Here is a 14,844-nt window from a genome sequence, read left to right on the forward strand (position 1 = left end):
GTGAAGAACCAGCTCTGGTTAAAATTGGGTTTTGTGGTTTTATCTATTATAGTTCAAAGAGTTGAGACTCGAGCAGAAGAGATCACTTACGCCGAGACGACGTTCCACAAAAGAAAAACACAGAAATCGGTAAGAGCATTAATTTGTTGAGGTTTTTTTTTAATAATTTCAGCACTGATTCAGACATAGATTAGTGTTTGCTTGTTTTTTGTCTGTATAATATTGAAGCCCATTTCGACCAGATAAGAAAATCATAATTATAAAAAAAGCAAAAATATGACTTATGATAAAGTCAATTATAACTAAGTCATTATAACTTAAAATGTTGAAATTATGACATTTTGACTTGTGTATGACATAATTTTGTATGTCACAATTTTGACTTTTTTTTGTCATAATTATGATTTAAAAGCATGTTTTCTTCTTATGTGCCAGTAATGGCCTTTCAAAGTATAATGATCTGTCACACAGTAAATCTCAAACCCAACAGCACAATCGGATGTTTATAAAAGACTTGTTACTTTTAAAAACTTAAATTACATTACATTTATTATCTTGTGTTATGCGTTTTTACAGAAAGTTGAAGGGGAGGATCATGTGGAATATGCACCAATCAAATTCAGAAGATGATCGAACTTTACTGTTGTTCCAAATCATTTTCATTAGGAACCTCCTGCAACCACATCAGACTCTCCTATTTTAATGATCTGAGCACACGGAGAGCACATAATGATCGGAAACCACTTTTGTTAGTTTAACGACGGAAAATGGTTGGCGCATGGTCCAAAAGGGTTCTCTTAATGACTCATGGATGTGTTTCGGGTGTAACGTGCTATAAACCAATCAGTCTCATCTCCCATTGCCTTTAAAAGCAAGTTGTGCTCGCACCATGGCGGATTTGCTATTTACATGGCGGAATTTATCATCGGAAAACCTGAACGCTTCTACAGAGAGGAATCATTTTATTTTTAATATTTGACATGTTTGTGTGCTGCTGCATGTCCCTGTGTGTGTGTGTGTGTGTAATAAGCAAAGTACATCACACACATTACTAACACGCCCTTTAAAAAACACAAAAAATACTGCACCATTGACAGTAGCGCAGTGTTGGTCAATGGAGCAGTTGATTTACGTTTCCTCAAAATAAAAACGCGCCAACAATGCGCCTGAACACACCTCGTTTTCAGACCAGTACGCCTATGAGCGAACAGATCTATTTAAAAAAATGTGCTATTGACTTGAAAATGAAAAACTGCATCAGGCTGAAAAGCCAGCCGTCGCATTGTGCCGGGTATAGGATATGGCCCTGGGTCTATGGTTGAGTTTTGGGATTGTGAGAATCATCAGGAAATCACACAAGACATACAGGATCATCCTAAAGTATAATTAAAAACCAGATTAATGAAATGTTCTTAAAAACGTCCAAATATTTGACCTTAATTGCAAAACAGGGACTTTATGTAAATCATGTGGCCCTTTGCAGCATGTTTGCAAAATGTAGATGCAAAGTTATCAAAAGGTGATGAAGTGAACTCCACTGAGGTCTCACTTATTTATATCTGCACAGAAATGTGGTTTGGTCAGTTGGGTAGACAGACAGCTTGAGCATGAGAATGTGCCTACTGCTGGATGTTTGCATTTGATGTCACTTAGTAGTGTTCGTCTGAGGTGTCACTGTGACCGTTTGTTCTGAGGTGTCAGTAAAGCACCTGTGCGTGTTTGCGGTGTCAATAGTTTTTTGGTGTGAGTGTTTCTGAGGTGTCAGTCTGTTTGAACAACAAGTCATTGCAAGTATTTTTCCATCTATGGTCACATCATTTATGCTTGATGACCTTTGACAAAAAAAGGTCCCAAATCAAACTGATATTACTGTAAAAAATGTGAATATTTCCTTCTTTGTGTGGATGATGATCCTGCAGTTGAGCAGCGCTACTCTCAGGAAAAAAGGTTCAACAGCTGTCATGTGCAGTAGCTTTTCATAAGGTACACCTTATTTACCCCTTAATGCTGCACATCAGCACCTAAATGGTCAAAAAGGTACCGTACCAGTGACAGCTTATACCTTTTCTTCCTGGGAGTGTAATTTCTAAGCAGAACTGTGCTTGATCTGTTCCTCCCCCCCCCCCCCCCCCCTTATTAAAGGTTATATTCTGTTTTCTACCAGTGTCTTGGTCATAAATGCAATAAATACTAATTACAACGTATGCTTTATCATTTGTATTTTGATGGTTGTTAATAATTTGCTTTCATCAGTTTTGAGGAGAAACTAAATGCTGCTAACAAACAGGGCTCCTGTCCAAAGGAGAAACAACGGTTGACATTTAGAGTGTGAAATCAAATCATAATCAGACAGAAACTCTCACCTTAAGTTCGCTTGATAGTGTTAAAGTCCAGACAAAAAAAGTTATGAGGACTGCTCAAGATATCTGCTCCAGTTCCAGCGCTGTAACCGCCGCCTGAGGATCAGATTCAGGAAACAAACATGAGCAGCTGTTCAACAAATGATCCAGACCTGTTTAAGAATTAAGCATTAGCAAAATATGTAGTTAGTGTGGTGTTCTTGTAGATGTTAATGCCAGTGTGTGGTCTGAGTGGGTAGTTGTTTTGATGTCTGATAGGCGTGTTAAAGTGCATCTGAGGTTAGGCTACTTGTCACCTGGTGCATCGTCTAGCAAGTCACTTAAAATAACAACACACACATCTCAGGAATTCATGAGGAATCATTAATGTCTGACACACAGGACTGAATAGTTTTTTTTTTTTTTGGTAATGTTTTTAACGCTGACAAGTTCGTCTGCGCTAACGACGCCGAACAACTCGTTCATGACGTCACGCGACCATATGCAGTCACAAAACATTCTTTCAGTTAAACAAAAAGCATAAAAGTATCAATGAGTCGAGGCTCTCACGCTACATCATAATACAACATTAATACACGACTGCAGTGACAGCAAATTACCCTCTCGGCTGTTTATATTACACCCGCATATCTAGCATCATTGCGAGGACTCTGGATTTTTGTGTTGGTCTGCAGTCATGTTGTGTGTGTGCTTTTACGTAAATAACATCCCGCATCAAAGTTGTGTCTTCAACTAATATCCGCCCCACGAAAGCAGACCAAAAAAAAACAAAAAAAAAAACGAAAGCGGGAGCGGGAGCCTCGGTAAATCGCGTTCGCGGGGGCGCTGAGGTTCGGTCGAAGAGGACACTTTCACTTTCAAAGACGCTGGGTATGTAAACTGTCAATGATCTTGTCATTCAACCCCCCACAGTCCACATTTTATCTAATTTCCTACCGTATCGGAGATAAATGTACCCTAGCACGTTGATGCAGTCGTAATTAAGTCTTTGGATACTCTCCTATTTACAAATAAACAAAAGTCCACATTGAAATATAGTCGCTCATCCGCCATGTTTTGTAGTTTTTTTTAAACATATTTTACTCGTGTTTGTAGTTCCTCCGCCAAAGCGCAATGGGTTGTGGGCAAAGTCTTTAGAAGCTGCGTCCCACCAGGGTGTTCACAGCTCCCTACTCCGTGAGTACGCTGGGGAGAGTAGGGTAAGATGAGCCGTTTTTACGTAGCCTATGTAGTCAAGATAAGAAGAAAATAGGAATTATCAGGATGTTTCCTATCATTTTAAATATCAAACAGGCCTATGGAAAAGGGGTTGAAAAATATTATTAAAAGTGTTCCATGTGTTTCATTTTACCCCAGTGAAAGTTTGACTTGGAATTTTTCCCTAGACGTTTCCCTAAATATTTAACTGCATCAAACATTCATCTGTAGCCTACTACAGAAAGTTAAACTTGAAATTGTTGTATTAGTATGTAAGCCCATTTCCGCCACCAAATAAAAAAAAAAAAGAGTAATTGCGACTTTTTATATCATAATTCAGACTTTTTTTCTTACAATTGTGTAGCCTTACGTGGTCATACTCATTTTTAGTCAGAATATGAGCCTGAAACTGCTCCATTGGGCTGTGATTATGGGGCGTGTTTCAACCGAACCAGGAAAGACATCAGTTGGATAGACCTACAACCAATCAGAGCAACGGAGCGAAGCATTATGCTAGTTGTCAAATGTCAACAGAGCTCAACTGCACTGTGTTGCCAAGTCCGCGTTTTGTTCCGCAGGTTGTTTTCTATGTCCGCGGGTTGAAGCGACTATTATGTGATATATAGACCCATGAGTGCAAATTTTAGCAGGCAGCCTTGCCAAAATAACATACATTTTACATTTTACATTTACGTTACTATTGATCATCTGTCCGTCATTGTCTAAAGCCCACCCTGATGATTTCATTGGTCTGAACAGTTTCTGTTCGGGGATAATTACTCCTCTACAGATCGAGTCCAGACAGACCTAAAAATGCTGTGGGCGGGGCTAAGTTCGGCTGGCATCCAGCCTAACAATTGCGGGTTAAGGCCACAATTCTGACTTTTTTCCTCACAATTGCGAGTTATAATGCCACAATTCTGAATTTTTTCCTCACAATTGCGAGTTATAATGTCACAATTCTGACTTTTTTTCTCAGTCAGAATTCTGACTTAATAACTCGCTATTGTGAGGAAAAAAGTCAGAATGGTGACTTTATATCACTCAAGTGCGAGTTTATATCTCAGAATCGTGACTTTATGACTCGCAATTGTGAGAGAGAAAAAAAGAGTCCGAATTGTGACTAACTCGCAATTGTGGAAAAAAAATAGTCAGAAATCTGAGATTAAAAAAAAAAAAAAATTACTCTTTTTTATTTTTTTTTATTTTGTGGCGGAAACCGGCTTATATATACATTGGTGTTTTCTTATAAGACACTTGCTCTTAAATTAATTAAATTAATTCATTCTTGACTGATGAATCCGAAAGTAGTGTCAACATAAATAAAGTGATCGGGTTGATGTGTGTGTTTATGCCATGTTCACACTGTCAGGTCAAATCCAATTTTTGCATTGAGAAACGGAATATCAGATAGTTAATGACATGTAAGCAAGTTTGTGAATATTTTGAATAAAAAAGGAAAAAATAAAAATAAAAGCAATTCATATACCGCCAAACATGTCCGCAAAACACACTGTAAAAGCAATAGGAAACAGCTCAATGCAAAACCTTAAAGAACTACTACTATTACTACTGTTTGATATTTAATGTTTGCATGATGGTGACTGTTATTTTCTGTTTTTGCAAAGAATTTGCGGTTAATAATATAGCCTATTACTGGTGTTATTTAATGAAATTTGGCTAAGAAGTATTTAGCATTTTTATTATTTTATATTATTTCTTTTTATAGTATATACTCAAATAATATATTATTTGAGAAACTAACCCTTTAGCTCCACGCTCTTATTGTTTGAGCTACAGGAAAGATCAAACAATACGATTTTTAGTGTCAGTTTTGATGAAGCTGATTGTGATTTTGAGCTTCAGAGATTTACTTTCAGTTTCACATTCGCGTGTCAATTTGCTTTACTCATTTGTGGTGAGGCATGTTGCAGTAGCACCATAATATCTGACTGCAACGTGTCATATACAGCCTAACTCGCCCTCACACATTTATTTTTGTAACAATTTGCCAGGAGTACAATGTACACGTGGTTTAAACCAAAGGTGCGTTTTCCGTACAAACACGTTAGTCACTGCTTAACTACCATGCCAAAGATACATTGATAAAGAAATTAACTAGCTAGACTGTTTCCCCGAAACCATATTGACACAAATCTGTCGTTCTACCACGCTGGTTAATAGTGGGGGAGTAATAACGGCTTTTAATGAAGGAATTTGAGATCGAATTCATGCTTTTTTTTGGTATACATTATGGATATGGCATCTGAGGAGTAATTCTCATTTTTCTCAGTTATTTTGCTTAATAGAGGAGAACTGGCACCCCGATTGAGCCTGGTTTCAGCCAAGGTTTGTTTCTCCATTGTGTCACCTGATGGAGTTTTTGTTCCTTTCCACTGTGGTAGCCCGTGAGCGAGTCAAGCTGTCTCATGCATGTCGTGAGTTCATAAAGTTGAGTTGACTGACATCAAAAAAAAAAATTCTAGCTTCATGCATTCAGATTCAGAGTGATGATCAAACACAGGCTAGTCCATCACCAACCCAAAGCTTCACAGTCCTGTATCTCGTCCTGAGTCCACATTTTATTCCCTAACATTAGGCAGTTTTGATTTATATGATGTTTAATGTTGATTTCACGTTATTTTGCATATGTATCTGTTTACATATGATTGCTTGTTTTACTGCGTCTTCCTCATGCGTGTTTTTTAACAGGAAATTCTGTACTCATTCAGAAGATGTGTAAAAGTGCCCCCCTAGCGTCCAACAGTGAAAACAAAGAAACCCGGAAAATTCTGTGTTTGTCGGGGAAAGAGTTAATGGTCGTTGTCTAAAGAATTTAAGACTATCTGTTGCCAGTTGTCTTCACAAAGATTTTTAATAGGTGCAAATAGCCCGCTTTTTGGCAAATATTATTTACTTAAAAGGGGTCATGAACTGCATTGGGGTTCACTTATAATGTTAGTATGCTTTTTACTTAAAGTGTTAGTTTACTTACGGGTGTGGAACGACATTAGGGTGATATCATTAATGACTCACCCTCATGTCGTTCCTCACCCGTAAGACCTCCGTTCATCTTCGGAACACAGTTTAAGATATTTTATATTTAGTCCGACAGCCTATCTAAGTGTAGTACGAGAGATTCTGTCTCTCCATTGAAAACGTATGCACCGAACTGTATACTGTCCCTTTCCAGAAGGACCAGAAAGGTGATAAAAACATCATCAAAGTAATCCATATGTGACATCAGTGGGTTAGTTAGAATCTCTTGAAGCATCGAAAATACATTTTGGTCCCAAAATAACAAAAACGACGACTTTGTTTAGCATTGTCTTCTCTTCCGGGTTTGTTTTCAATCCTCAAACAAAGAGTCGAACGGTTATGAATCAGCGTATTGATTCATGATTCGGATCGCGTGTCAAACCGCCAAACTGCTGAAATCATGTGACATTGGCGATCCGAATCATGAATCAATAACGTTACTTACTGCATTACTGTTGAGTCCAGACTCCTCAAAGGCATGTTTATTGCTTGGTAGCTCGATCTGGTTTAACACACTGTAGGCCTGTTACTTAGGCTACCTATTCTATTGCATGTAATGCTCGAATTGGTGGGTGGGGCTAAACATTCAGTGAGGAAGTAGGCATTGATCTTCTTTCGCAGAGGCGGTGCTTGCCACACTTTGACATCATCGATTCCCACCTGTCGTTTTCTGGGCCTGGTGTCTATGAAAGCTTTACTTTGACTAACAAAGACATTTTCAATTCTGAAGCTTGCAGGATATTATTATAGTATGAAGACCTCGTATACGTCAAAAGCTCATGGAAAATTGTATTTCTCAGTTCATGGCCCCTTTAACTCAACACCCACTGACGTCTGTTTGGGGAAGAAGACAATGCATTGTCTACAGTAGTTATAGTGGGTATAGGGGTAAGGTGTACGACATTAAGTTTTGACGCAATTTTTGACCCCAGGTTAAAATCCGCCTTTTGCCGAACTCGCAACTTTCCGTCAACTAGAGGGCGCCTATTCTAAACAAAGGTGTAGTTTGATGATGCCAAGTTTGAGCGCAGCATCTTGGGACATGTGGTCTTCACCTCACAGCCGGTGGAAAATAGGACTCGGGCAGAAATCATGTTCATGGATGCGGTTATTAACGTTACTGTAGTGTAAAGCAGAGTAGGACCGAGTGTTGTGGAGCTGAGGACGGCTGCTGGAGCGATTGCTATACAAACACACGGCTCACGAACACCGGGACTTTTATTATGACGGGACGGGACACAGTTGCCGGGCGCCTGCAGTATTTCCGCTTTTCATGAGTATAAGGTAAAGCAGCTCTGTTAATCATATTAGATACATTTAAGTGTGTTTAAAATGATGTTATGAAATTACTCTGTGTGTTCACTCGTTCACACTGCTAAGAGTAAAGGGCTACTGCCAAATAAAACAGAGGGAAACGCAGATATTAGGCAATTGACAGGTGATTCCCTCAAACGCTATGCTGAAACATCCCAGGTCCTTGGTTAAAATAGCCATTTTCTCACAATTTACAAATATTTGGAAACATTTGGGATATTGTAAGTACTTAACTGAACATATATATAACACTGGCCTATTGGTTTTTGGATATTTTACTGAAAGAATACTACATAGTGCACCTTTAACTTTTCGCCATCACATATCAGATCGGAAGACATTTATTTAAAATAAAAATGAAGAAAATATTTGAAAAATGGAAATAAATTGTCTAATGTTTGTTGTAACCGCTGCTCAGGTTTTGTTAAATGAAATGACCTAAATAAGACCTTAAGAAACTGTTCACCTACAAATCAAACACACTCATTACTCATTCTCTCCCCTACAAGATGTCTTTCCACCCATCAGATCAAACCACATCTCTGAGAAAAAAGAAAAAAAAAGAAAGAAAAAAAAGATTTTAGTTTGACTCAGAAGAGGAACTCAGCAGCTGGCACTTCAAGATCATTCACGCTTTTAACTTTTTTCTTCACACTTTGTTTTTGTAATGAAGAAACATTAAGTGGCGAATAAAAATGCAGCTATGTAAATGGTGCGAGTGAAGGAGGGTCACACTCTGTGATGGGCGGATTCACATCAGCGTAAGTGTTTCTATCAGATAGTTTCATCAGACACTGAACAACTGAAGAAAATGCCTCACAGGTTGTTCACATCCGTTTTATTCGGTTTGTGCTGGTGCTGTCTGATTGGTAAGTTATAAAACATTTTTATTTTAATATTGTTCTATTTCAGAGTAATACAGAGGCTGCTCACTCTCAGGACAAAATGTATAAAAGTTGTCATACTTTCAAAAAGGTACTAATGTGATACTAATATATCCTTTAAGATACTAATATGCATCCTTTAGGGATAACAAGTGCACCTTTTGGAAGGGTCCCGTCCCAGTCACAGCTTTTGTATTTTTTCCTGACTGTACTGTTCGCATTTGATGCTGAGCAAAAAGCTGAGAAAAATCAAATTTTTATCAAAGACTTCCTCCAGATGGGAATCAGAAAGATGATTAAAAAAAACAGATGGTAGTAAATCGAGTTCTTCACAGTCCTATAGATCATCCTGTGTCGACATTTCACCAATAACAATAGGAATCTTGAGGTCATATGCACATCTTTAGTTCATAAAGGGCACATAACACACAGTTTCAGCCAAACTTGTGTTACCTAGTACTGTTCAAATTTTCAGATTATTTTCATCTACTGTTATTTATTAAATGAATCATGAACATTGTGAAATCCACTTTGAATGAATCAGGTCCAGAAAGTGAAAGTGAAAGTAAAAATAATGGACATTTATACAGTGAATGTAAATGTCTTTCTCTTTTGTTAGAATTGAAAAAGTTAAAAGTGTACTCAATCTGCTGTATTTATTTGCACTTGTTCTCAATAAATGACGTCTCTTCAAACACTGATGTTCCTCCACAGCCAATGACTATAAATCGAATGTGAGAATTGCACCATACGAATTAAGATTCAATCTAGTTTAATAATTCAGTTGCTTCGTTTAAAAAATAATATCATTTTGATCCTGGTTTTACTTTACATTTAAGATATTATATATATATATATCTTGGCTTGGTTCTGACAGTCTCTCTCTCTCTGTTGTAGAGTTACTGGTGTCATTGAGAAAGTTTCTGGAAATTGAATATTAACATTGTTGCTGTTTAAGTAAAATGGCGGTGGCGAAGTGGACGAGCGAAAGACATGGGAGAAGCGAGTGAGACCGGTGACGTGATTGCGAAAGAGCGTCACCTGCGAGGCACACCGGTCTCGAGTCCTCTCATGAGGGAGCTCGGAGGCATATAAGGACGAGCGACACCAGTCAACGACGAGAGAGGACCAGGCCTGGATTTTATGTTGTTTTATTATGTGTGTGTGTGCGGGCAGTCGTCCGTGAGAGGCTGCCTGAGTTACTTTCGTTTTGTTTATTTATTTATTTAATTAAAGTTGTTGAATGTTCGCCGGTTCCCGCCTCCTTCTTTCTCCATTCGTGCTGCCCGAACTCCTCAGCACCACAATCCCCCTCAGCCGCGAGGGCTCTTCAACAGCTTGTCCCTCCTTCCTCCCGGGTTTCGGCACCAACGTAATAAAGTTAATAAAAATGGGAAGGAAGGAGGCGGGAACCGGCGAACATTCAACAACTTTAATTAATTAAATAAATAAACAAAACGAAAGTAACGCGGGCAGCCCCTCACGGACGACTGCCCGCACACACACATAATAAAACATAACAAAGTCCAGGCCTGGTCCTCTCTCATCCTTGACTGGTGTCGCTCGTCCTTATATGTCTCCGAGCTCCCTCACGAGAGGACTCGAGACCGGTGTGACTCGCAGGTGACGCTCCTTCGCAATCACGTCCCCGGTCTCACTCGCTCCTCCCATGACTCTCCCTCATCTACCTCGCCACAATGGCGCATCTATCGCGACAGACCAAATGAACAGTAGATGCAACCAGCCCTGGGTCCCTGGGTGTTTGTTAATAAATCTCACCTTCCATTTAGTTTTGTGTTTCTGCTACTCTGAATGTTCTCAAGTTTACATGTGAAGAAGAAAAACTTTAGCTGATTTCAAACTTTATAAACTATCAGAAACATTAATCTGTGTAAAATCTGTTCATCAGGTGTGTTTGGTGAGTCAGTGTCAGTGGCTGAAGGAGATTCTGTCACTCTAAACACTGATCTTACTGAAATACAAGAAGACGACATACTGTGGATATTTGGAACTGAAAAGTCTCTGATAGTTAAAATCAAAAGAAAGAAGCAAATCTTCTCCACATCTGATGATACTGTTTGGAGATTTAAAGACAGACTGAAGCTGGACGATCAAACTGGATCTCTGACCATCACAAACATCTCAACTGAACATGCTGGAGATTATGAAGTGCTGATAACTGGAGCAAAACTATCATCAAAAACATTCAGAGTTTCTGTCTATGGTGAGTCGAGATCCTTTGTCCAAACGTTCACATATTATTGTTTTATTTTACTAGAAATATTTACATTTTAAAATTATTTAAGATTTCAGTGTGAGAGATGACAAACACACTTACTCTAATTATAATAAACCATCATCCTGATGCCAGAGCAACCTATCAGCTTCACTATGTAGATGAAGATTGAAGTCATTTATCAGCATTTCCCTTATTCTCTCATGTTTTCCAGCTCGTCTGCCTCTTCCTGTCATCAGCAGAAACTGTTCTTTATCTTCATCATCAAATTGTTCACTGGTGTGTTCATCAGTGGTGAATGTGAGTCATGTGACTCTCTCCTGGTTCAAAGGAAACAGTTTATTGTCCAGCATCAGTGTGTCTGATCTCAGCATCAGTCTCTCTCTACCTCTGGAGGTGGAATATCAGGATAAAAACACCTACAGCTGTGTGCTGAACAATCCCATCAGCAACCAGACCAGACATCCTGACATCACTCAACTCTGCCACACATGTGCAGGTACGGCAGCACGGCTGATATAATGTGTGTGTTTATTCGCTGACCTGATCTCTGTCTTCTTTCTTTATTATTATAGCACCGTCTCCTCCTTCAGTCTCAGTCTCTCTGATAGTGTTGATCTCTGCTTCTGCTGCTGGATCTCTGCTGATTGTAGCTGCAGTCATTGGGATCTTCTGCATCTGCAGGAAACATAAACAAATAGGTCAGGATATCAAACAATTGATACATATGTTAAAGTATTTATCTTTTATAAGGCACCAATTTCAACATAAGATTGAAAACGTTGTAGTTTTAATATGTGTGTGTGTGTTATGTTATTGTTAATGCAGTCCAGACACAGGAGAAAGACCGAACAGATTCATCATCCTGTAAACCAAAAATAGGACAAAAGGTAAGATCATTCATAACTGTTTCAGTTTCAGTTTAATTGCTGTGTTATATTCATCAGATGGTCAGTGAACAGATGTGGATGGTCAACCTGGATAATTATTACCTTAAATAGGGAACGACTAAAAAAAAAAACATGTTTTATGCTATATATATACACTATACTATATATGTACTGTTTGCACTGCAATGTCAATACATACTAAAGTAGCCCTTTACTTGTTTGGCACAGAAATACTCAACGTCATATGTCAAACGTCAACTCATTTGATTATTTTTATGTTTGGCCACGTTTAGCATGAGAATCAACTCTTTAACTGTGTAAATAAGTCAAAATTCAAGAAATAGCATTAGACCCCCGCTTTAATGTTGATGATCGCATTATTTTACAGAGATCGCTTGTTTCTGCTTCTTCTTTGACTGTGTTTTGATCAGGAGAGTCAGTACTTTTTCAGAAGATGTGTCACGGCGCCCCCTATCGTATAGCATATGTAGTCGGAAAATACACAAAATTACATGTTTGGCAGGGAAAGAGTTAATAAGCACAACTCTAAATGTATAAGCACACAGAAAAAGATTGTATTTTCCCTCAATAACAATGAAATATTTTCAATGATTAGTTCATCCAAAAAAAAAAAAAGAGTCTGAATTTATTGGCAGTATGTCACAATTCACTTTCATTGCATCTTTTAAATTAATACAATGAAAATGAACTGTAACTGTAATTCTTTAACATTCTGCCTACTCTACTCCTCTGTGTTTCCCAGAAGAAAGTTCGTCTTCACCGCGGGATATAATGGTAGACTTTTGTGCTTGTGTGGTCGGAGAGAGAGTGTGCCCAGATTGCTTGTCCTTATTTAATCATCCTGGTTTTGTTTTTCTCACCACTTTGAAATATGCCTAGAACATATGTGCAGGAACAACAGTATGAAAGTAAAATAACATGTCACAGCGTTTTAACATTTCAAATAAAGGTCTTACAAACATAATCATACAATGGGGTGAGTTGACATTTTACCTGGTGTAATGATCAACTGATGTCTGTGTTTTTCTCCAAAAAAACTTGCACCGTTACAGTTGTCCATTACAATTAAATGTTTTTCTACATTAGTTCGGTATTATTTAATTACCTGAAAGAGCAAAGGTACCAAAAATAAATTGATAATAAATAAATAAATTGAGCTTCGCAACAAGAAGTAACGAAAGGATCTAGTTTATTCTTAGCTAAAAACATTTTAAAAAATATATGTGCTCATTAATGTATATTTACTTCTTTCAAGTAATAAAGTCTTCCGGTAAGTTTATAATATGCCATTGAAAATACATACGAGTGAGGGGTTTGAATGCTGGTCGCCATGTTGGCCCTCCATCTTGAAAAATACATTAGCCAAAGAGGGACATACCCTTAAATTCAAGCTTTGCCTTTTGCATTTTAACACTCGATGGTACTGTGTCGAATGTGAAGAGGGTGATTGCCACGTCTCGAGCTTACCTGGGTAACAACTGAAACCAGCTTTGTTCAACAGGCCATGGATTTGCAGACCTATTGAGATTAAAACACAATGCTGTTTCTTCTATATTGGATACGACAGGAATGGTGGATGAGATAAATCATTGTTTGTTAAATACGTTTTAAAACTGAGCCCTGTCAGAGAATTATTCCGGCCGCTTTCTAAACAATCCCTCCCTCATCTGAACTGACACTGGAGCAGAGGCTCATTAAATATGCAAATCGTATCCAATCCTAGCCATGGGCGTTTACTTCTCCAGTGCGTCACGCCCATCAGAACCCAGCGTTCAGAAGAGAGCCTCAAAACCAGTGTAGAAAATAGCCTATTACTTATTGGTTATGATGTTTTTGAAAGTAAAAACCATGTGAATGTCATTAGTTGACCTCAGACAACAGCATAAAAAAAAAGCCAGTTCATGACACCTTTAAAACACTTTATTATGCCCTAATGTCAAAACATTAACTCAAATCAATGAACAGCACTAATCAGTCACTCCAGCATTTCGCAATATTTTTTTGTGATTTTTGCGATCAATGCGACAAATTTGCGAAATTTTTTGCAATGTTTTTATTTTTATTTTTTTATAATTAATATACCACATTTACCATATTATGTATTATGTTAGATGTACAATAGTCATACACATCGATAGAACAAACAAAATGCACAAATCTTCTTTATTTTGGTATCTTACAAAAAAGGCTAGCCCAGTGGTGTACTATAGCTTTAATAACATGATCGCTTAGAAATATCTGGGAAAAGTAAATACAGCAATAAGCAATTGCCTAATATAAAAAGTTCTCAAATAATTAATTAATCAAGTTAACAGTCAGACAATAAGAACTAATAAACAATTGTTACGAGGACAAATAAATATTACATAAATATACAGATAAACAGTGTTTTTTAAAGTCGTTTAAAAAAAATGTTTAAGTCAGGCTACTGTTTTTTTCAGTGGTTGAGGTATATAGGTATATCTATAAGTTGCCTAATAATTATGCACAGTAATAGACACCTGCACACACAGATATCCCCCTAAAATAGCTAAAACTAAAACTTCCAAAAATATTCAGCTTTGATATTAATGAGTTTTTTGTGTTCATTGAGAACATGGTTGTTGTTCAATAATAAAATGAATCCTCAAAAATACAACTTGCCTAATAATTCTGCACTCCCTGTATAGGTTGCTTTCACTTTAAAGTTTACTGCCTACAGTGGCCTAATACCAATACACAGACCCAATAGCCTACTGTCACACGTCTCAAACCTATTCACTTAAGACACCTCCAAGACGGACATTTAGGCATAATCATGGGTGTATTTGATTATGATTTTTCAAGGGCATTAATCTTATAGAACAAATCTGTACACTCGCGAGCGCTGCGGCAAACGCATCCTCCGCCAGTCTGTCATCAGT

The 14,844-nt window shown here is 37.9% G+C and overlaps 3 protein-coding genes across 3 annotated transcripts in view; 1 reads left to right on the forward strand and 2 right to left on the reverse strand.

Moving 5' to 3' along the window:
- The window catches only part of LOC137040037 (uncharacterized), a 51,329-nt gene extending 48,229 nt beyond the window's left edge, over positions 1-3,100 (reverse strand). The window contains exon 1 of the mRNA XM_067415457.1: positions 3,058-3,100. The gene's annotated coding sequence lies outside the window, so the exon portion shown is untranslated. The remainder of the gene's footprint in view (positions 1-3,057) is intronic.
- The window catches only part of LOC137040042 (CD48 antigen-like), a 117,821-nt gene that overhangs the window by 1,599 nt on the left and 101,378 nt on the right, over positions 1-14,844 (forward strand). The window lies entirely within an intron of this gene.
- Positions 11,591-14,844, reverse strand: part of LOC137040034 (carcinoembryonic antigen-related cell adhesion molecule 1-like) — a 57,387-nt gene continuing 54,133 nt past the window's right edge. The window contains exon 8 of the mRNA XM_067415437.1: positions 11,591-11,708. The gene's annotated coding sequence lies outside the window, so the exon portion shown is untranslated. The remainder of the gene's footprint in view (positions 11,709-14,844) is intronic.

The sequence above is a fragment of the Pseudorasbora parva genome, chromosome 14 (assembly GCF_024679245.1).
Source record: "Pseudorasbora parva isolate DD20220531a chromosome 14, ASM2467924v1, whole genome shotgun sequence".
NCBI lineage: Eukaryota > Metazoa > Chordata > Actinopteri > Cypriniformes > Gobionidae > Pseudorasbora > Pseudorasbora parva.